The sequence below is a fragment of the Nelusetta ayraudi genome, unplaced genomic scaffold (assembly GCF_046127955.1).
Source record: "Nelusetta ayraudi isolate G7.1 ecotype Tasmania unplaced genomic scaffold, CSIRO-AGI_Nayr_v1 ptg000151l, whole genome shotgun sequence".
Taxonomy (NCBI): Eukaryota; Metazoa; Chordata; class Actinopteri; order Tetraodontiformes; family Monacanthidae; genus Nelusetta; species Nelusetta ayraudi.
In genome coordinates this window covers 2,878,896-2,903,187 of record NW_027466201.1, presented here as the reverse complement: position 1 = coordinate 2,903,187, position 24,292 = coordinate 2,878,896, and the positions used below count along the sequence as shown (strand labels likewise).

At 45.5% G+C, this 24,292-nt stretch overlaps 1 long non-coding RNA gene across 1 annotated transcript; it reads left to right on the top strand.

Annotated features, from left to right (window-relative positions):
• The first annotated feature begins 17,253 nt into the window (after positions 1–17,253).
• Positions 17,254–18,674, top strand: LOC142880011 (uncharacterized). Its single transcript, XR_012925368.1, has 4 exons — positions 17,254–17,413; positions 17,904–17,986; positions 18,093–18,126; positions 18,532–18,674. It is a non-coding gene; the product is annotated as an uncharacterized LOC142880011 (long non-coding RNA).
• The last annotated feature ends 5,618 nt before the right edge of the window (positions 18,675–24,292 follow it).

The following is a 24,292-nucleotide window of genomic DNA, read 5'->3' as shown; positions in this document are numbered from 1 at the left end:
GCTCCGAGAATAGCGCGCGTGGCTCGGAAAAAGGTCACGATTCAGCCCGTGTCTGGAGAGGAAGAGGGGGAAAAAAGGTCAGAGCCATTCAGGGAGTTTGGTTCTTCTCCCGGCGGACGGTCCATGGGATTGTGCCAGACTCCACCGACGTTTTTTTTGACGGTTGCTTTGTCCAAATAGCTCAGTCTTCTTCCGATTGGAAGCGTCCTTTATGTTTGTGCTCCTGTTGAAATGAACTAAATTGTATTGTAGCACAGAATCCAGCACAGAAACTTTAATTACCCCTGGACCTCGCTGGTCTCATGACTCCGGCAGCTAAGCATTAATATCATAGGGCGCTTTGTGACTGAGTCACAACACAAAAGAGTCCTCCTATCAGCCAATTCGACTGACAATGACAGGTTTCCAACACTCCAACTTTCCACCACGGACGTCATACCTCCTCCGTCGCTGTTTATGCATCTTGCTGTTTAGAGTTGCACAAACACTAGTAAACGGATTACAGAGAGAAGTTAGTGGCAGGAAACTGCAGGGAAGAATTTGGACGACGACGTCCAGGAGCGTCTAGCAAACAGAGCGTGAACTGGCCTCATACGTAGGATGACTGGCGATAATTGATATGTTGTGATGACATTCAACACCAAAGGCCTTGAAAAGGAAAACAAGCAAAGGAAAAAAGAACAACAAAAAAACCTGACCACCCACTCGGACCAAAGGACCACCGAAAGACGAGTCAGCGAAAACGACCTTAAAACAAAGACGCACAATGGTAGAAATTTGGCTTCCTGGCGAGTCAGCAGAATATTAAATTAAATTATATTCTTCTCTTCTGGTATTTAATTTTTTTTTTGGTGTGGGAGGCTTCCCCTTTGAAACTTCACCAGCGGAAACTCTGGTTTCAACAGTAAGACCAAAAGTGGGTCACCTTAACCTGCAACTGGACGTCGGAATGAACTCAGTCATTACAGTTTTGATCTTGCAACTTTAAAACCACATGGAATATTTCACAAAATACTTTTATTTTCTCTTTTTTTCCTTTCCAGTCCACGTCTGACCTCGGGAATTACACTGGATCTGGCAAAGCCGAGGCACTCTGGTGTAATTAAGGGTTTAAGTAGAAATCTAAGTCAGAGAATTTTTTTTTTCCCGGCATGGCTGGTGAAAAAAAGACGCAGTGGTGTTTCTCTGGAATACTGTGAGAACATTTGCCCTTGCCTGAGCTGTAAAGGGCCCCCCCGAGGATTGGCTGTAGTCTAGATGTTAGCTATTTGCAGCGGCTCAACATCCCCGAAGCAAATGTGTGTCTTTTTCCCCGTCGAGTGTTTAGCCGTTACGACGGATTCACTGTTTGGATACCCTCGTCCCTCTCATGCCCAGCGCTAAAAGCCCCCGCGGAGTGAGACACTTTTATCAAGGGCCATTACCAGATCTTTGGGACCATCATGCGAAGGCAATAACCAGACAATTCGCTGCTAACGCTCTCCGCAAAAAAACGAAAGAGAAAAAAAAAATAGCAATCCACTTCTGAAAACGACCTTAATGTAGTAGAAGATGGTGTCATCGGGGCGCATGAGTGCGCACTGTTTGTTTTATATCTTGGCCTCAAACCCAATTCACCACGGTGGGCCGCATCAATGCGCTGCCACCTCATTAAACAGCAGATCTGGATCCGGCCGGCTTCCTTTTTCTGTGTCCTGTCTGGTCACAGTGAGGCTGAGCAAAGGTCAGCTTACTTAGCAGGTCCATGGCGGTGTCATCACTGTCTCATTTGTCTCTGTGGAGGTAATTTCAGGGTCAAGATGAGATTTTTTTTTTAGTATTATTATAAGAGAAAGAGAAAGAGAACCACTCCAAATTAGTCAAAATGCCAGAGGTCATACCCAGACTTCAAGGTAAGAGGGAATTTGATGAAATTAAAGGTCACATATTTAGATTATTATTCATCCCAGACTCCTGTGAAGTGCCTTTGTATGGTCAGTTATCCAAAAACCTTGTAGAGTTCCAGAATACAGCACATTTAGCCCTGTGTTTGCACTCTTCTGCTAAATTCGATGCTTTGTTGAACCTTCCATATGTTTCTTCCATAAACGAGCTGGTCTCAAAATGTGGATCAGAAACCTGACAGCAGATCAAAGCTGGCTGCGGTGCTTGCAGGCATGGATGCCCCTTTGTGACATCATTAAGTGCAGATTCCCCGAACTAACTGTTTCACGACACACTGTCAGAAAGAAAAGATTGATTTCTCTAATATCTGAGAAGTTCAAAGGTATCCACACAGATTATTGTTGGAAAACATTGACTGAGTAGCAATGGTACTTTTAAAAATACTGTAAAGTCAAGGAGCGAGTAATGCGCTTTCTTACTGATAGATGCCCTAAATCTGAAGTTGTACAAATCAACCACAGAGACACACAAGTCTTCCATCTGCATCTCCGTTTTCCGCCAAGTTTCGTGATCCTGTCATCCTCTGCTGACGCGGTGAAACAGGTATCTAGCACCGCGGAGAAATGACATTAAATAAAAACACAGTAACTGATGACTTATGCTTTATAGCCGGTATGGATCTCCGACTGGAGGACTTGCAATAACTCAGGACAGCCGTGCTTGGCTGAAATGGAAACGGTCGGCCGGGCCCATTGCATCTGAATTTATAGAAACCACAAGTCAGCCATCAGCGAATATCCCCCAGTTTTCCTCCCATTACAAACATGGAAAAACATGTCAAACCCTCTGCTGAATGATGATTCAATGTGTCACAAATTCAAGAACGCCGAGTTTGATTTCCGTTAATAAGCCAAAGCACGGCCCTCCATTATGGAGACGAACGACTCTCCGGGAACGCCGCCGCGGTTCGCTGCCGGGAAACAGGAAACGTGGCAACAATAGTTTAGAGCTGGAGATTTAACATCTAACGATATGTTTATGTAATAATCACGAGGGGTAAATACAAGCGGGCGGAAGGGTTTTTAAGCACCGTGCAGCCAGAGATGACGGTTCTATTTTTGCACCGAAATGTTTAGCAAATACGCTGCAACATAATAATAATTTTATTGATATTGAATTCAAAGGAAATGTGAGGCTTGACTTCACAGAACTCTTTTTTAAGTGGCTGGCATTATTGTGGGTTTACAAGACGTGTATTGATCGACGATGTGAGCGGGAAAAAATGGAACATTACAAGTGTCTGACAGGCCTGGGAACGGACGCCCAAAACAGTGGGAGGACCCCAGGGCTTTTTTACGTTTGAAGGCTCTTTATTCCGTCTCTTCAAACAAGGAGACGCACAATGACTCCAAAGACGAGCATTGGCAGCTGCAGACAGAGGCAGAGATGGAGATGCGATACAGCTAACGCAAATACGAGGTGACAACAAAGAGATTCTGGCCATTACACTGTTACAAAGGGGACGTAAACATGCAGGCCCCCACCCCCACCCCCTCCAGCGGAGAATTCGCTACTGGCGAAGTGACGAAACTTGGAGGGAAGCGAGCGCAAGCAAGCATCACTCGCGTCTTTTAATTTTTTTGGCTTCAATGACTTAAAAAAAATGAAAAGAAAGAAAGAAAAGAAAAAGCTTTAAAATCATCCTGTGAAGTCGCATCAGAAGAAGAGAAGGGGGGGAAAAAAAGAGACTTTTCATCACGCTGGAGTTACTCGGAAGCGATACAGCCTCCCTCCTCGAGCAGCAGGGTGCTGAACAATGCCGGAGCGTGCTGCACTTCCTGTAAACATCCCGTCTCGCCTCGACGGGGCAGAGTGTAAGAAGGCATGAAAGTCACCTTTTGTTCCGCGTGACAAGCGAACTACGGCTAGATCAGGGCGGCCCTATCACATATTTTATGCCCAGGCAGAAGCGCATTTGAACATCCAGCAGCATACATAAATTCTGGAGAGCATAGTTACTGCTGTTGATTCAGAGCGAAGAGGTCGTGGGTTCCATTCCTGGGCAGTTTTGCGTGTTCTCCCCGTGTCTGCGTGGGCTCGCCAGAGATTCGTGCCGAAAGACATTTCTAATTAGGGTGACTGGCAGCCTTAAATTGTCCACAGGTGTCCGGAAATTTGGATGATTGTTTTTCCATTGGTGCGGTTACATGGGCCGTAAGTAATCGGATTAGAGCAGACCTGATTAAAATCACGTCACGCAAACGCTCCATTCCGATAAATTTGGCCGGATTTGATCGAGACATCGAACTGATAACCCTGTTCATGTTTTTTAGAGTCCATGTGAATGTACTCATTCTTTGAAGAAGTACCACGATGTATTTGGTGTTGCGGTTTCAAAGAAAACGCAAAATATAACAAAACAAGCTTGATTAGCCTAACAACTCAATTTTTCAATTTTCAGTTTTTCAATGCGAGGGGCCTCCTAGGAACAGTTGCATGGGTGATGATGTGACACAGACAGACTCACAAATAGGCCATGTCAAAATGCACAACATTAGAGGAACTCACAAATCAATTCCATCGCTTTATTCAGGGTTCATGAATACAAAACAATTGGATTCCTCCATTTTGAAAGGAATCAGATGGATAAAAAGTCAATATGTAGCACTGCTACACGCTGGTAACTACCAGAATGAGCTCCAGCAGCACCAGCGGCCCTGAGAGCGGTGGAAGAAAATGGATGGACGGTTGTCGGTGCCTTTGCGTGAGAGCAACGTATCAGAGCCTTGGGTGCGGGAGGGAGGCCTAATAGTCGGACATGCCTCCTCCAATATTGTAACAGATTTTTAAGGGTGCTCATTTTTTGGAGGGGGGAGTTCAGATTGCACGGAAGCGTGGCAGGAGCCCAGCAAACAGTATTTCTTTCCCCGCTGCACGGCTGCAGAGTCACGCTGCCGCTGAGGCCAGACTCCGCACGGCGGCGGCTCTCAGAGCAGCTACCCCGCTCCCTGATTGATACAGCCACTCTGGTTAGCCAAGGGAAACCGACATAAATTCCCAACCTGCTTTACCGTAAAAGTTTAGCAGCCTGGGAAATAAACTTGGGAGGCTCTGGCTTTTCTGAGAGGGCCCTCGTTTAACGTCGTTAAATGACACAGCTGCATTAGGTGGGAGCAAAAGCAGCAACACAAACAGTTTAGTTTGTGTGGGGTTTTTTTATATATATGCAGCTTTTAACTTGCATAATGTGAACTGTGAACTGTTGCATGCGCATTATTCAGGCAGTTTGCTTTTAAAGTCGGCACATAAAACCAGCATGTAAAGCAGCAGTCTTTAAACAACAATGTGTATCTCTTTAAGCTGAACATAATCAAAACCATTTTATATGTATGGTAACGTAACGGGGGGGGAGAAAAACCCTTCGGCTAACACAGCGCCCCCGTCTGGCACGGGGTGTTTGACTGTATAACTTCGCCTTCCCGTGGGAGCACGCGGCGCCCCCTGTCAGCACTTCTTAGCACTACTTCGCGCTAAGATCAACACCTGTTTCCTGGCAGTAAGAAGCTAGCAAAGCAAAGGAGACCAAAGAAGAAGACGTTGCTCTGGCGAGGGGAGGCGGGGGTGCGGGGCTGGTAGGTAGGTAACACCCTGGCACTTGGGGCGCTGCGTCAACGCCATTTCCCCTGTTACAAGCCAATGCATCATAAAAAAAATATATATATATTACTTTTGGGGACTATTACTTTCGAGGTACAGAGAAAAAAAACCCTGTGTACACAGCGCTGCTGTAATTTCGTTACACATGCCATCAGGGGGGAAATGATGGATGACTGCTCTTTTTTTTTTTTTTTTTTGGCCTAGCGTATATATAGCAGAGACTCTGTGATTCGCAGATGACGGGGGACGTCCGAGGTTGCGGCCGGGGAAGAAACTGCGGCTGTTCTTAATGTCAGAGGGAACATGCGTCCGCACTTCATCATCCCCCGACTGCTTCCTTATTGCAGAATCCCGGCGACATCCCCCCAGCCCCGGCCCAACCCCCCACCCCTCCTCCCCTGTCACGCTGTGGCCGGGGTATTTGAAGGGAGACCCCGCTGAGGCCGAAAATAAATGACATGTCCTCCATCTCCCTCTTTTCCTGGGCCTTGTTCTCACAAAGCCCTTTGTGTGTGTGTGTGTGTGTGCATGCTGCGAGTACGTGCGCGGTCGCTATGTTTGCTCCCCCCCGCCCCACACCACCCCACCCAGTATCCTCCCCTCTCGGCTGACGGGGGCCTTCTCACTCGCAGACATGTGTTTCCGATTAGCGTCCTCTGCATTCCTCCGTCTCCGTCCCCCGGTGTCACCGCGCGGCTGCTGCGGTATCCTATGAAGCCACGGTGCTCGGCGGGGGGGGGGGGCATGCATCCCCCTAGCCCACAATCCCCCCCCGCCCCCCGACTCTGTTCGCCTGTCAGGGGGAAGCTACGGACACTAAAAGATGGTAATGTAATAGGTTCACCCTGTGACCCCGCCCCTCCGCAAAGTGGCTGCCATGCGAACCCGACCTCCACCTCCCCACCCTCCCCCTCCCTGTCTCCTCCCTCCCGCCGGGGGGTGTTGGGAGGGTTGGACGGTTGGATGATATGTTAAGTGTGTCGCCGCGCTGCTTGTCAACAAAACACACGAGGCGAGCCAGTAGAACGCCGCGGTTGTTTTAACCCCGGCGGGGCAGCGCACATTAATCACAGTTAGGGCGGCGGCAGTGATGAGGTGTTTGGCGGCTGCCTCTGAGTGGCTGGTATTACCCAGCTGCGGCGCGAGGGCTTATCTCGCCGCCTCGCCTCCAACCTGAAGGCAATTATATCCCATTCTACCAGATGGACAGATGGGAGTTAGCCGCTACGCTAACATGGGGTTAACAATGCTTAAAACTCGGAAGTGGTTTCTTCCGTCGGCAGGTCCAGAGAGTCTGTCTGCCTGTCTGTTCTTGTGGAGACACTTTCAAGTCGATGTCTAGTCTGGGAATATGTGTTTCCAACCATCCATTTGTCAATGGACGTTAGCCTAGCCCATTTGTAGGTCACCAAAATTTCAATCTCTCCGAAGGACGAGCGGGAATTATTCTCTTTTCATCAGGGACCAAACCTGTCAAAGCCACGGTGCCGTGCGACAGTCATGTAAGGACCGCGACCTCGCCTGTAAAGTTACGCTGACCTCAATTTCTGTCGCCATACAATTCTGCACTTCTTTGCGACAAAAACAAAAATCTGAACGACTGGGAAACGTTGTACTTTCGCCGTAGACAGCCATTTATTGATTCCGCAACCTTCACTGGCAAACAAGCTATCACAACCGCGACGATAATGTCACCCGCGCTGTCAGTCAGGCGGCTTTCAAAGTCGTTGGAGGCCACGCGAAGCAAAACTCGACGTTCCCGCCGCGTCCGTCGTCCCCGGAGGAATCCTCGGGGTGTCATTGACCCGGCGTAACGCCCTGCGGCCGCGTATTTTCACGCTGATTATGCGCGTCGAATCGAGGAATAGGTTACTCGGTTCGCTCAATTCCGATATGACAACCGTGGTGACATTTAGGGGGCAGCAATTATTTCCCAGTTCTGCGGCTACCCGCCACGGCTGCGATGCAAATAAGCCGATGAATCCCACCACTGTCCGGTTGTCCGGTTTTTTAATATTTACGCCCCTGCTGAAATTATTAAGCTTGACGGCCTCACACACACACACACACACACACACACACACACAAACTCAGATACATAAATGTGTGCCTTTTTTTTCTTCTTTTTTTTTGTTGCTTTCTCTCCCCTAAAATGACATCCCACCAGGGTCACACATCGCCTCCGGCATTTGGCATTCCGGGCGACGGCCCCACCAGAGCGAGCGAGGTCGTCTGGCGCGCGCCCACGTGGGCCACCCGTCGCTTCCAGAATGTCGAATGCGAGACGAGGACGCTGAGAGACGAGCGGCGATCCGCAGAGGAAGGGGCGGAAAGTCGAGAGCATCGCGGGAGTCGCGGGGAACAGGTGGCGGCACTTTGAAGCAGCCGGAGACTGAACTGAATTATGGGGGATAATGTGGCCGCTGACTCTGCATGCGGCAGGGAGAGGTGGGGGGCGAGGGGGGTCCACCAGTGTCAAGTGTTACTCCTAATGGATAGTCGTTTTTTTTTTTTGCATTTTCGCATGAGGCAGTAAATATTTCACTGCATTTCCCAAGTAGCAGGAGTTGTAGAAAAAAAAATAAAAAAAACAGGAGCGGCACTCCTTGGAATTATTCCAGCCGTGATCTCAGTTAATGTGCCATCATTTCAGATAATGAAATCATTTCCTCTTTCTGCAGACGGGATTAAGTGACCGCCGGGCCAAACAGAATTAAGTGACTCATCCCTCACCAAAAGAAATATAAATGCCGCCCTCGTCCCCGCCGTTGTTCATTTGCAATATCTCAACGCGACTGCCACTGTACTTACGAGTCGGGGAAAGGGGCCCCCTCCGTTATTAATGTTGTTATCCAGGCATGGATTTTGAGAAGGAGCCACGCTAGAAAATGTTAGCAGGGTGGGCGGAGGATTGTTTTAGTGCATTAATGGCTCATTTGCCTAAAACCCTCATGACTAATATTATATTCAAATCATAAAAATAAAAATAATGATGATGGTGAGAAGAGGAGTCCCTGCTTTTTGCATGAACTCTAAGGGAATTATTTATGAATTCAATTCATACTTTTAGGTGATTTTCGTGTTGTTGTTGTCTAAAAGTCAAATGCATAACGTTTCAATTACACGTGCTATACAAACATCCATTATTTGTTAGGCTTTTAGTTTAAACGAACTGTCTGCTCTGCTGCATCTGCCCAAAAAGAAGGAACAACTGTAAAACCAAATGGAAACCAAATGATTGCCAGAACTTTTAACCGGGATGACAAAAACAATCCTCCGTCGGGGTTTCTTGAAGTCTCGCTGCTGCGTCAGACTATGAAAATGGACACGGAACCAATTAAAACGCCGGTTCGCTTTGCTTCTGTTTTTCACGCCACGAGAGCCAAAAAATGTTTTGACTTTATAGTGACAGAGATAAAAGTAGACTGTAACTTTTCACCGCCGGGCCCTGGAGACACCAGCAGCAAGACATAAAATCAGTCACACTCCACTTTTAAAGAGAAGAGACCCACTGTCAGAAGGATTTATGTCCACAGTCAACAAAAGAAGCATTGCACTGCGTTTCATGCCGTTTGGGCGCAGAAATAATCTGCGGGCGGCAACGACCAATCAACTGGACTGATGGACAGACAAATCTGGGGGGAAAAAAAGACATAATTTACACCAGCGCAGAGGTTCTGACTGAATCCTCAAGTATGAGAATAATCAAGTTTTCATGGTCCTCTCAGTTCTCAGTAGGAGGCTGGCGCTCGCTCACAGTTCACATCGTTACGCGGAAGCCTCAGTGGCAGCCCGTCTTCTGAGGAGAAATTCCAGGACCGATTTAGCCGTCAGAGCGTTAGCGGTCAGCGCTCGTCGATGCTCCCTGGCACCGTCTCCCATGAGAAAATTACTTCATTCTCCTCCACTCATCGTCCCGAAGAGTCCCTTGTACTCAAAACGAAAAACCGGAAAACAAAAATCAAGGGGAAGAAGCGAAATGGGGACTTTGCCGCTGCGTGACGCCGCCACTGCCATACTTCGCAGCAGGGGTGCTATTAGCCGGGTAATGAGCTGTGCCCAGTTCCCGCCTGACAACAAGCTTTGTTTTATGGCAGTGAGCACACTTTCCATTCTGTCAGAAGGAACTTCTGCTATGAATAGAGCGCTTCCCCCCTCGTCGCCCGGGGGCTCCCGGGTGACTTTCTCTCTTTTCTCTCGCCGCGTCCAAGAACTTAGCCGCTTTGGAAGTTGGACTTTGCATCGAATTCGCATTACGGCCCAGATTTATTAAGTGTTGTGGTCGCTGCGGTTCTTCCAGCAACATCTGTCACGCAGGGCCGGGCTAGAGCCGCGGTCGGGTCCAACAGCTCCTCAGAATCTTGGGTTACCTCCACGTCTGAGGTCTTTCTTGGCCCGACGGCGCAGGCTGGGCCAACTAGAAGTCGGGAGAGGTCGTGGGGGGGGGGGGGGGGGGGAGTTGAGGGGTGCTGTTGCAACTCCTCCGCGTCTGCCGCCCTCACGTTAAGCACTTCAAAAGGCTCGTGAGTCTTTTGCCTCAAGGTGGTCGCCGCCATCTCGCAATTAAATTCCTCTACAGTACCCCGAGGCTGGGGTGTTAATTCCGCCTCTATTATCCATCGGCTGGATCATCTGTCAGCACCAGAGTTGCTCTAACCCGGCGACGACCTTTCAGGCATTCCACTCAGCTTTGGTTCGCAGCTCGCAGACAATAAATTAAATCCAATTTAATTTCCTGTCTGTAGCTCTCGAATACGAGTTGAAAAAAGAAAGGGAAAAGAATAAAAATCAAGGTGGTCAACTATTGGGGATCTGGGAAGCCATTGTGACTGTTGCTGCTTTTTTTTTCCCCCTACATGAAACGCGCAGCAACTCGGAGTGGCACTGGCTAAATTAAAGCAATGAGTCATCGGCGTAACACAAAAATCCACCGTTCATCAAGAGCAAGAGCTGCTTGGGGCTTTTAATGGCGCGGTCCGCGGCTTTTATTGATGGGAAATTACACGCTGAAGGAACCTTGGTAGCAAATGGTGACCTAGCACCCAATTAACACACTTCATAAGTGGCGTTTCATTCACATTTAGAGCCACCGGTCTTCGCGCAACCCGCCTACTTCCTAACACCCCCGAGGCAGGTTGGCATTCATAATACGTTGCATGGAAAATAATTAGCCCTGCTATGACACAGCCTTAAATTCTGCACAAATCTTCTGGGACAACATTGCAGAAGTGGATTATGAACTGTTTAAGTTTTTTTGGTTTTTTTTGGCTAAGACATTTTACTCTCTAATGACGCAGACTCCATTTATAAGAGTGAGACATCAGTTCAGTTTGTCGAAAACGACGTTGGGATTCAGAGCGTCTCCTGCACTGGACGCTAATCTGACTTTTTTTTGAAAGAATCAGCGGAGCGTTGGTTAAAAGTGAAAGTGCCCTCCTTTTTCCCTTCCCTCTTGTTTCTTTACAACTCGTTCTTGTATTTCCTTGGAGTGCTCCAACGTGCACTTGCTCTCTCCCACATGAGTGATGAGAATCCAAATTAATTACAAAAGCCAAAAGAGCGTGAAGACCGCGACCACCGGTAGTCGTGTTGCGCACATATGGTGTCTGGCGCGGAATGTGAGGCTGTGCAGAGCGAAAATGTGCGTTGGGAAGCACACTTTGACTACTCAAGCGTGCTTTTCAATTGTGTGTGTGTGTGTGTGTGTGTGTGTGTGTGTATGTGTGTGTTGGGGCCTGACCGCTTTCTAGTTGGGTGCCAGGTGTGATTTCATTCTCGCGGCAGTCACGGGTCTGTGAGATCGCTTTAGACGCCGCTCCTACCACCCGCTGCGAGACCCATCAGGACAAAATGTATGTGTTAGTGTGTGTGTGTGTGCGCCCATGCACCGCATGTGTTGCCATGTACGTGTGTCACCTTGTTGGTTGTGTTGTCCAGAGTTTGTTTTCCCGCCCTGTGTTTGATCTGCCTGGAGGCTGTTTCGGTCTCGGCTAATACCTGGCTGTTTTTTGCTGCTTGTTGTTGTATCGGCGTGGCTGCGCAAGGATAGTTGTGTTGTAGCAGGGTGAATGTGTGCGGACGTCCATTAGCGGTGGGAGAAAGCCAGGGGGAGGCCCCGAGGCTTTTTACAAGGTCAGCTTCCTGTAGAGGGGGGAGACAATAATAGTCAGGTCAAGATTCAATTATTTGCCTGGGGATTAACCTTATGGGGTCTTTGAGGAGGGTCAGCGGGTGGCGACGGCTGTTGGATGGCTACTGAAACAGAAGCCACTTCACAGAGGCTTTTTCATCATTAAAGCTCATCGGCTGTCAAGACGGGGGAGGAGGCCAACGCTGCTGCCGCACCGAGGTCGAGCGGACTGAAATTAAAGGCATTTTCTTGAAAAGCTTTGGGAAGGTTTTCAGCAGAGAGGAAGAGAACCAGAAAGAGGAGACAGGATAATAATAAAAAAAATAATAATAAAAAAAGTTTTTAAATCGTAAAAGATTATTTTTTCTTTTCTTTCTTTTATTTATTTGGAATAAACACAGTGCCCCCGGCTGGGCTGGTCTTGGAGGACATCGCAAAGCATCGGTAGCCGATGAAGTGCTAGTTTTAGAAAACACTGCCCAAAAAGTTTAAGTTTGCACTTAGCAGGTTTTATTCTGTTAAATATTCATATTCTATTGGGCTGCTTGTGTATAATCAGGTTCATTTAAATGGTTAATTATGGGGTTGGTGCATTTTAATCCAGTATATCCACTGCATAAATATTCAGTCCATAGCTGCCGGGTTTATTATTTTCTGAGTGCAGAAACCAAATTCTTCACCGCTGAGGTTATAACTAAAACATAAAATAAAATAAAATAAAAATGATCTTAAACAAAGTTATGTTAATACTATGGGCCATTCAATATGTTAACGTTTTTATAATATGAATATGGCAAACATTCTTGATGTATTAAAATGATTGCCTTTAAAGACCTTTTCAATCCCCTGAAAAGGTAGAAATAAAGCAATTATAAAAAAAAAGAAGAAATTAAACCTCTACACCGTCACTTGTCAGTGTAGTAAGTCACTTCATATCCGATCCAAAAAATGTAGCCTCTCAGTTTTTAGTGGGACTGACTGATGGGATGGACCAGCAACACAGCCAACACACATGCATGATAACTTAGCCAAAATTCTTGATTGGTAAGTCTGTTTTGTAAATGAAATGCTTCTTTAATCAACAGCGAGGCAACCTGTGGGACAAGCTGTTGTCACCAAGTGGTCAAATGTATCCTGGCACTAATATCTTAGCTAATTAAAACAAATGGATGCTGGAAACACAGCATGTTTGCAAAGTCATATTCAGAGGGTGACCGGGAGAAGAAAAAAAAAAAAAAGTTAAAAAGAAACTGCTCCAGTCGTCCTCTCCGCAGTTTTATTGATTATGTCATTTCTGGCAAATTACCGTAATGGACTGACAAGATGTGTTTAGAGTAACCGTTGCTGCCGAGAGCTCAGCCGGGATGCTAGGTTTCAGCCAGAGAGTGAAAAAGGAGAAAGTAAAAGCAGGGTTCTGATCCTGCAGGTGTCTGTAAGTATTTGATTTGTGGGCGATAGCGTCGCAGGCACACGAGCATTGGGTTTCATTTTGCACGCTTGTTTGAGAAATACAACTGCGTTCAGGCTGATGGAATCATTTTCCATTGAGATTTTTTTTTTTATTCCTTTTCTTCCATTTTGTCACATTTTTGGCAGCTTGTTGTTATCGCTAACGTTATGACATGACGCCACTGGATTTCAAGGATATCAATGCGGAAATCTCAGGAAAGCAGCCAGAGAACATTTTTCATCCAGTCTTCTGATTCAAAGCTAAAACTACCTTTAAAATCCAAAAGAAGAAATACAGGAAGTGACCACAAGCTGCTAAATAAATTAAATAGATGGAAGGATACAAACTGGATGTCACTTTCACATCAATGGGAAAAAAAACATCACCATTGGCGGAAAACTGTTTTCTCACTCCTTTCTGGCTTTGGCAACAGTTTGGTTCAACATTGTGGCACTGTGGCTAGCTATGAAGCAGACGAACATCAAGCGTCACCCTGCACTAATCCTTGGGCTGTGGTGTGTTCTTGAGCTGTGTATTTGGCAGATACATAAATCTGATTGGTGCGCTTAAATGTGAAAGACAGAAGGTTTGCTCGATCGCCTTACCAGATCCTTTGGGGAGGGCTGTTATATGTTTTCTGTGGGCTCTTTCCAAAATAAATGCAGACAATTAAAGAAACATCACTGCATTAATGCCTGATTATATTAAAACTATGCTTGAAACCTGAATATTCAAAGAGTCTTTTGAAGTTGAAGTGAAGCGTCTTTGCTACATTGAGCCAGTCAGTCTTTTGTTTTAAAGAAACTGTCAGTCATGTTAGTTTGTTTTCTTTTTCACCGAGGCTCGGCTGACCTTCGGGCTGAATTAAAAGCAGCTTAATCTCTCGCCTGCTTCGCAGTTCCTGCACTCGCAGTTCCTGCACTCGCATTTTTCCTGTTGGCCGCGCCGCTAGATTTCAAACATTGGTGCAATAAGTGACATGATGTTGGCGACGGGACGCTGCACTAAGAAGTGATGTTTTGACAAGGAGATTGCCTATTCGATTTTTTTTTCTTTTCTTTTTGGGTGGAGGCTGCAGGATAAATCAAACCGTCAAACCTTGACTTTTATTTTTCTTTAATGGACCCATCAGACTGTTGGTTCTGGAGAAACTCCAGGTGTGAATCTGTGTGAACAAAAAAAGTGGAAAGAGAAAAGAAAAAGTAGTTCAATGAGCAGGATGGGGTTGCAGTTCACTAAAAACCAAGACAAAACAAAAATTCATCTGGACACGTCTCGTTTTCAAAGTATAATTAAACAGGGTCATCATGATTTTAGATAAGGTTGCTTGACTGCTTAAAGGTTTTATGTCAACCTTCATCACGGTTCCCTTTGTCGTGCTTGTCCTGGTCGATTAACGTGCCATTAAAATCGCAAAACAGATTTCTCGTATGTTAGGCAGAAGTTTCTAAGACTAAAGAGGAAAAGACCCTATAAACTGTTCAGTTTAAAGGGATGGACAGATCTTAGCTCTTAAACTGCTGTCATCTGATACCACTTCGGCATTCAGATGTTGTAGTTTTGCGCTGCGTGTTCAACAAAACAAACCTGCTCCCTGCAGGTCCTGAACAGCCTGAAACTCCACTGCGCTAACAATGATATGACAGATATATTGGGACCGTTGGTGTTCTGTGGTCAGTGTCAACTGACAGACTAAATCCACAGGATTTCAGTGACTTGGTTTTGTTGCATTTCCTTGTAAACAACAATCCAGGCGACCGTTTTTGCAGGCCACGTTATCTGTTAGTTGCCGCGTTAGCTCCTGCTGTTGTTTACTGACACGGTGGGTACTGCAGTTCCGCGAAAGAGGAGAAGATTTGCCTGCATCAACATCAACTGCACTGTAAGTAAACAAAGGGCAAGGAACGATAAAAATCAGCAATTCCGATTCGCGAGCAGGGATTTGCGTACACTCTAGTGTGGACAAGGAGAATGAGAAATGGCTGCGGTTGGTATTTTCTGCTGCACTGTCAGAACCTGCAGCCTCGTCCCATGCGCAGTCCAACATGGTGTCACGAGCTCCAAACATTTATTTATTCAGAGAGGCTCCAGCCGGCACATGTTCTCACCTGGAATCTGCACCGGGACAACCTGCCTCTGCTGGAGCAGCTGGGGTTAATGGCCTCGCTCCCCTCACATCCCATACCACAAGGAGGGGGATTTGAACCGCCGACCCCCTCCCACACACACACAAATCACCCACACACACGCAAAATGTGCTCTGCTGAGAAGGAAGCTCAGCAAAGGTGAAGAAGTCTCCAACGTGTTGGCAAAAAAATGCCGCCAATGTTCTTTCTCTGCAATTAGCTGGAAACCGAAGAGCCAAGAAGGGATCCAACGCACACTCTCACACACTCGCACGGCAGCATTTACATCTTGTGTCAATCAAGCTGCACTATGGCAAGATGATGGATGAGATAGCGGAGCGCTATACACCCGGAAAACGGCCGGATGAGCTCATGGAAGGAGACGTTACCGCGACACACTGGGAAAGCGAGAATCCCAGAGCAGCTCGGAGCCGCCCGGCTGGGAGGGCCGGGGCTGTCAGCCGCCGAACCCCCTCATCATCTGGACTCCGTTTTATTTAATGTTTTTTTCCTCCCCCGTCTATTTTTGTCTCCTCTCCCTCTTGCACTCCGCTCACTCAATGAAGTCTTAGCTGTGAGTGTGCCAGATGAAAAGAAAACAAAACGCCTTTTGATCCGGCGGCTCCGTGTTGCAGCTCTGTCACACGGCATTACCTTGATAAGCCAGGCATGGAAAGCAAAAAAAAAAACAAAAAACAAAAAAAACAAAAAACAAAAAAAAAACAAACCCACCACCGAAAGCCAAACATTTTTCCTGCAAGTATTAATGCGCAAGGAGACACAAACTATGAGAGGAATCAAAATGAAGCGGAATGGACTCGCCGTCCCTGCCGGTTGTTTCTCGGCCTCTGGATTCTGGTTCCCCTCCTTCCGAGCGCCTCCGATCAAGTGACTGTGACCCGCACGCAACGTTGCGTGGTTGGCACTTGCACCGTTTTGTGTCGGATGCTCGCACTCTCGCTCAGCCGGCTGGCTGTAAGAGTGAGATTGCTACCGCTGCTAGTAGGAAGGGGAGGGGAGTGCAGGGGTAGTGCAAGAAACCTATAACAAATTCCCTTTGCCCCTGGAAGAAAACACAACATACAGTGTGTTTGTGTCTGTGTGTATTTATGTAACCTTGTCTGAAATGTTGGGGCTTTCCACTTTTCCAGATCTTTTTTTTTTCTTTTTTTTCTGTAATTCAGTGTCTTTGCGATGCCCAAACTGCCTCAGGAGTGTGTTTGTCTTCTGGAGAGTGTGTTTAGTGCCTCTGCGTTTTCATTTCCAACGATTTTTCCAAATCTGAAGGCACCCATTGCCTCTGCGCCTTTTGTTCACAGGAATTGTGGGGCTGTTTTGTTAATGTGCAAATATGAATGGGCCCAAAATACAATTGCGTGAGCTGGCATTTTTTGCAGGGATTTTTTATTTATTATTATTATTATTATTATTATTATTATTATTATTATTATTATTATAATTATTATTATTATTAGTGATGTTTGCAGACAACAGTCAAATACTTCCATTAAAGAATAATTCTGGGCTGCAACATGTTTTTTCTTGTAGCGACAATAAAGCACAGTACAGGAAAAAAGTGGATTGCTATGTTATTTTTATTTATCTATTTATTCATTTATTTATTTTAAACAAATATCATCCCAAATCCTTCTAACTCTGCAGTGCTTTAAAAGGCATAGTTACAAACGCATTAAGTCTTTTCAAGCTGGAGTGAGCAAAAATAGTGTCTTGGGGCTTAATCTTGGGAGAAAAAAAAAATATATTTTTAGTCCTACCAAAGGAGGCATGTTTGGCTGACTGAACCGGTCCTTAGAACTAATTTATGGTGTTTTAGTTTGAAATGCAACCTAATAAAAGAAAAGAAGAAGAAAAAAAAAAAAGTTTTTTTTTTTTTGCAGTTTATCGTGCACTTCCAGGCCACAGCGGCGGTGGAGCCAATGCCAGCTGCCCTAGGTGGGAGGCGGGGCTGCACTCAGGACAAGTTAGCGTTGAGGGTGTCCGAAATCGCCCCTCACTCAAAAATATACCGCGCTACATAGAGGATTTGTCATTTTGTTGTGGTGTCCGAATTCTGAGTGAACATCCATATTCACACTATACAATCTACTCATTCTATCCAACGACACATCGCTAAAGTAGTATACAACCGATGGTCACTAACCCGGTGTAAGTAGAAAAGGCGAACGTTTCCCCCCCCCCCCGCCTCTAGCAAATATGTGCCTGTGACGGATATATACATATGTGTGTGAATTAATTTCTATATTTAATTATTAAATTATTTATTACCCCCTGCTAATGGGACGTTTTAATAATGCGACGGCGATGACGTCATTAACGGCGCCAAGATTTGTGTCCGAAAGTTTTAAGCATTTTGGCTAATAAGTGTTCCCTATAGTTAGCTTAGTTAGTTAACTCCCTGTTTACGGAGTAGGGAATGAGTGGGTGATTTCCGACGCAGCCATGGCGATGTAGTTTGAAATGTAGCCTAAAAAGCAAAACAAAACTGTTTAATCCCAGCTGTTCTAGGTGGGAGGAGGGGCTGCGCTCAGTAAAGTTAGCATTATTTTTGCGGGCGACTCCAAACACACGCACCTGCAGGTGATTCAGAGTTCCTAATTAGCCTAAAAAGTGCATGTTGCCGGGTTGTGGGAGGAAGCCGTGGGAGAACAAACACGCAGTCACACGCTGGGAGATCGTGCAAACTTCACACAGGAAGGCACCATCATGTCACCCCAGGGGGTAAGATTAAAAAAAAAAAAAAAAAAAAAAAAAACAGATTACGTTTTCCCGCTGCAGTTTCAACAAGATGAGTACATATTAATGACATATTTTTTATTTTTCTCAGAACCCACACCGAAGCCTGTGTCACGTGGACGCAAGTAAGTTTCCCCTTATGTATGGGTGCAATTGCCTGTTGTGACATCACAGTGGACTTATTTCAGCACTATGCGAATGACAGAAAATAGTAGATATTACCTTTAGCCACATGCCTGGCTAACAAAGCCAAAAATATCGGTAAAATGCCATTTTGCTAACTGTCGTATCTTTCCAACAGTTTGACTTCAGGAGGCCTTTGCTCTAATAAAGAAGCTGCTGTGGACTTGGAGGTGGGGACACCCTGCATACTTACAATTTTAAAGATGAGACAAACGTAGAGTGCTTAAAATGTCATCCCCTCTCTGAGCAGAGGTCTAACAAGTTAACGGCCCTCCACTTTATTTATGATCCCCCCAGCCATTTCAGTCACTTTTGGGCAAACGGTAACAAATTTAATTTCCTTTCAGTTACGCCAGCGACGCCACGTCCACGCTGATTTCCAGCGAGCAACCTCACAGAGTGACAAACCAAGGTGAGCAGAAATTAATGATGTCATCAGAGCTGACAGCTTGACAGCTGCGGTGATGGTACACGTGCCCAGTGGGGGAAATCAAATTCCGGTGACTGACAGCATATTTTGAAGCATATTAGCCGTGTTACAGGGTTCACGATTAGAAGCGACTGTTGCCTTCTCAGTAACGAGGAGCGCGTGAAGAGGCGGCACGTCTTCCGGGAAGCCACCTTCCCCTGTTTCACTTTACACTGCCTGTTTTTATCATTGTGAGCAAAATGATGTTGAATGATTGAATGATTTTCTTTTTTTTTTTTATTGAATAAAACTCATTTCCTTCTGGAAGCTGTCTCAGCAGCCCAAACCTGAGGGACCTGAGCGTCTCATCATGCAAGCGGCGACTGCTCTGCTAAAAGCAGGCTGATGATAATGTCATTTAGGTTTAGTGCCAGTTGTATTTATTTATTTTTTTTTTACTAAATCTTCTGGAGGTTTTGACCCTTCTTCTGCCAGTTATTCTGCTGGATGAGGGTATACGTAAAACAGTTGAAACTGTTTTCAATGACAAAACATATCTTAGATTAGCAAAAGCAAAAAAAAAAAGTTAAATATTGTTGGCATATATTACTAAAATCATTGCTTTTAATGCCACTCATTCAAACACAAGTACATATTTATAATTGTTTGCTTATTTTCTTATTGTATTTTTGTTCAATGAGTTCAGACTACATATCAAGTACATGATGGCCTTGCTTTTGCCCTCAAAAGCTCCCATATCATGCCTTATCTTTTCTTATCTTATTCCACACTCAAGCGGAGCAGCCTCATAAAAAATTAGTCACAAAAAAAAAAAAAAAATGCCTCTGGCTAAAATGCTTTCAATTGTTGCAGTGCGTTTGGCCCCCTCCCCCACCACCCTGCATGGGGAGAGGCGACACCCCAAGTGGAGAGCAGCCCACCTGCCCAGCACATGGAGACAAATCGCATGCACTCGGTAAGTGGGAGACGTACTGTACAAGGTTTAACTGCAAACACTGCTGTTAAAGAACCAGCAACAAATTTGTGTTCCCAATGCTAATATTTAGCAGAACGTCAGGGCTTTGCTAAAATGCAACTCAAACAAATCCTCTTTCACTCTTTTGACGTGACTGTTTTCATAACAAAAAAAAAATTGAAAGAAGCACAATACAAATTTCAACTCATTTGTGTGTTTTAAGTTAAATTCCTGGCATCAATTTTTTTTTTCCAAGATTTTTATTTTGCGGGAACTTTTTTTGTTTGTTTTACGTCTTTGTATTGCCATCGGTATCCTCCCAAAGCTTTTAAGTTCAACTAGCTGGCAGAGAACTTGCACCAAAACTGTTGACCAGAGCAGACAGCGGTGGGCCGGCTGCTTAAGTGACGATAACTGCTAAAACCATCAAAGCTCCCCCTGTTCTCACCCGTTCACCCACTGTGACTCTCACCACCCCACACTGAGCCGGATCCTCTGCCACGCTGAACAGAGGAGCTGGCGAGCTGCTCGCAGTCAATAAATGTCAGCCGGACCTCCACGGGAATCACCTCGTACGCCTTTTATTGGCGGCGTATAACTCGATCTTAAAGCAATTTTCTTCCCCAAATGGCCGACGGGGTTTGTTCTCATCCGCTCCCGGGCGTTTAAGGGGGGTGGGGGGGTAGTGTTGCGAGCCGGTTCGCCGACTCTTTGCTGCTGTTCTCATTACGAGAGGGCAAAGTCAAAAAACAGCAGCTGCCTCTGGAAAGTTGTGATAATCACTGCGCGCGCGGTTTGGAGCGTACGCATGTGCGCGCGGTTGGGAAAGCATTGCCGAGCGAGAGAGGGGGGGGCGACCATAAAACATGGGTTTTTCACGTCTTATTTCTCTACAGCGGCGTCTTTGCAAGCTGAGCGTTTATCCTCCTCGTGGAAAGGAGACGCCTCCCAGCGTGAGCGGGAGTGGCTTAGCTGTGAGGGACGCACCTGAGGCTCTCGCAGCTCGTCCCGAGGTCGAAAGGTAGAAATGCAGAAAGTCCCCGGGCGGGAAGCCGTTCAGTGCGGCATCGCTGTCGTGCTGAGTTGGCCTTTTAAAGCGAACCGCCGTCGCCGCCTCAGCCCGGAGTGATGAGAGGTCGCAGTCGAGAGACGATGTAATGGCAGAGTCAGCTGTCGACCCCTTCCTGTTATCCTTTCATATAGTGTGTCGCAGAAATTTCACGCCAAAACAATAATTATCTGCGCCCAGACGGCAGTTTTAGTTTAGTTTTTTTTATTTCTGCTCCTGGAGACAGAAGAGGCGCTGAGAGATCAACTTTCACCACTTTCTGTGGCACATCCAGTTGCTCTTTAAGTTGTAACGGCGCTTATTCACAGCTATTTGTTTTCTTCTTTGTCGTTAAACAATACACAGGTTCTGAAATTGTGAGCAGTCATTGTAAAGCCCTTGATCTTTGAGGCTCACTGACAAAATGTCCAACCGCTTAACACAAGTAGTCAATCAATTTGTAGCATTGGCAGAATTGTGGCAGACACTCTCACTCGGAGGACTGTCGAGTGCGATTTCTCACTAAAACACAGTTTTCACTGTCAGAATCCTCTGTTTGTGCTGGCAGCGCATGCAGAAGTGTGACATTTACCGGCCGCGGGTAGCAACAATTTAATAGTGTCATTAATTGCATTGAAATAGGTCCTCTAACAATAGAATGTACTTGGATACCGGCTTTTATCCGCCTCCATTCAGTCGTCAGGGAGAAGAGAAGATAAAATATATTTATACATATTAGACAAATTAGCATTCAGACATATAGACATGAATCACTTGGCAGCTTCTGTTGCTGTTCCTGGCTCTGTACCCAATGTGCTTCGGTGTTTTTTGCATCGACTGAGAAGCGCTGGAACTTCCCCTCTGACTTTGAGAAACTGCAGCCCTGATCTCCTGACAAACTTTAACCTTTACGTGCACACTCGCGGCTACTGACAACTTGCTCTGTGCATTGCTCCTCCGTACGTTTTTTCGGCATTTAGAGAGGGAACATCTGTTTGGCGTGCGCCCAGCGCTGGAATGTCCTTATTATCAGGCCGCCTAAAGGCACTACTGGAATCATTTACAGTTCCCATGATACACTGCGATGCCTGCCAAAAGGTTCTGGTTCTTATATACACCGCTTGCCTTTACTGGTGGGTAAGAGCCATGACTGGGACTGATGGTTTCTCTCTGGGTCACGGACGCCTAAAAGGCTGAATTAGAGGGATTTCATGTCACTCAAAGGTATATAAGGACTCTTCTGTTTAGGATTTAGAGTCCTACAAACGATCCAAATGTGTATCTTCGGTACAGCTGAAGTACTAACAATGCTATGCACGCAAAGTTCCCCGCAATGGTGCACACACACACAGACCAGAGGTATTTCAGACAGAAAATAAGAAATGCCAGCAAGGAATTATTGGTGGGAAGGTTGCCCAAATAAAAAAAAGATGCCCAAAGAAGTCTTTGTTTGCGTTTCCCAAACATCTTGGGCCTTGTGGCAATGTTTTTTTCATCTTCTCTGGAGCTGTTTTAATTATTCCTGAATTAGCATACTCGGTCTGGGCAAGCTAGATCGAGTATGTTTATTTCTTAGCAACTCGAATGAAATGGCCGACGGCTAAGCACGCGTCAGGGAAACCCGATAGCTAGTGTGCAAGATTTAAAGCAAGTCCAGATACCGACTTGATATATTAGTGCAAAAGTGCGCCCACACATGACTTAAGTGAGCAGATGCAATGTACAGTTATCGCAATCAAAACAGTCAAACAATTCATCACGGAACGCCGGACTCTTGTTTGGCCTCCATGAATATCATATTGGTGAGGTAGTGAAAACAGCATGCAAACCTAATGTCTTTGTCCGAAACCCAACTAGGTAGCATGGAAGCTGACGTACTTGTACCTTCGTATATGTTTGGTTAATGGGCCTGTTCTGTGTCAGTTTGCAGTTTGTCACTGGAAACAGTTGAAGATGAAGATGGGGTTGTTGGCAAACCAATTAGCACTTCTTTGGTTAGAAACGTCGACAGCACTTTGGTACAACATTGATGCAACATTGCAGCACAAAAAAAAACATCTGATTTGGCTCTACTAACTAAGGTGTGTGCATGGGCCACTGGGTTATCACACTTGCTGTTTGAGGGTTTGCTCTTGAGAAGGGTTAAAGTACTGTAGTGTAGACGGGTGCAGATAACAAGAGTGGGATTTTTTTTCAATTCGCTTGATGACGGCAGAGACTGCAACTGTCTCATCATGTGAAAGGAGTGTGTGAAAGAAAGACGTTGCAAGGATGGTTTTGTGAAGATGCCTTCACCTTAATGATGCTTTGCTCTGAGTATGCACTCCAAACTGGAAAAAAAGAAAGAATGGAAGGCTGCTTTAAAAATTTCTATGAAGTTAAGAAGAAGACGAAGTAGAGGCAGAAAAAAAAACTACTTTTCGGTCGAAGAGAATTATTAACAGGACTGACCTTATTAAAGAACATATGGTGTTCGCCTCAAGTAAAAATAAAAGTTCTGCGAGCAGCTAATCAGAGCATTCCGACTGGCACCACAAGAGCTTCTAATAGCTTCTAGAAGCTCTTCTGGGAAACGAGAGAGATTTAGCAACCTGTTAGCTTCTCCCTCCTGCAGCCAGAAAGAATTTCATATTTATTTCCTTCCCCAAGTTGCCAGGACAATGATTAATCCATGTTAATTCTCCGGAACTTTGAGTATTTATGCAAACTAAATACGACTGGATCATTTCCAGCCGACGAGAGAGCTTGTTGGTGGAATTAATGGAGGAGCATTGCTCACGTCCTGATGAAATGTGCAACAGAGTGCAGAATATTTTTGCAGTTTGGAACATCGGCTGAAAAGGTTCCCCTGCTTGGGTGAAGCAGGGAAACAATCTCAACTTGCGTTTTGTCTTTTTTTTTCTTTTTGTTGCTCTGAATGTCGTAGAATTATGCATGATGGTAAGGGTGATGCAATTTTTTTATTTTTTTTGTTTTACTGTATCCTGCACCGCACTCACTTGGAAAGCTTCAGAGATTTCAAGTCTTTGCATTCTGCCAGCGACTCAGCAAAAACAAAACAAAAGGAAAAAGTGTGACGGATTGTTTCCAATTGTTTCCAAAACGCACAGCAGCAAATGCAAATGATAGCGACGTCAAAACAATTGCAGAGCCACGGGAACAACAAGTTGTACCTGCCCGGAGGTGCAGAGTGTTTTTTATTTTATTTTTGAATTTATTATTTTTATTTATCATTTTGTTTATTACCATTTTCATCAATGTGCAAAACTTTTTAATAAATCAATAAAAATATGCTAAATAAAAACCAATTATCAACATACTATTCAAAAACAAAAAGGGGCAGAAAATGTTTTTCAGGGGGAAAAAAAAACTACAGAATTTTATATTCTTGCATTTAGGAAACGTGAAACGCAATTTCGGCGAGCAAACTAGCAAATAAACTTGACTTCTACTTCAGCCGCCCTCGTGTTTATCGTAACTGTTTGGTCTAAAGCATTTCAGATGTGCATGCAAACTGTTTAAACTGCGCGCATAAATTTCAAGCTAAAAGCTTTATGCAAATCTAAAGCAACATTTTCAAGGGAAAACAATAAACCTTGAACAGCCTCGCGTCCACCGCTGTGTCCAATTAGCTTTTCTTTTAACGGCACTCTGCGAGCGCTCAGGAGCTCTTGC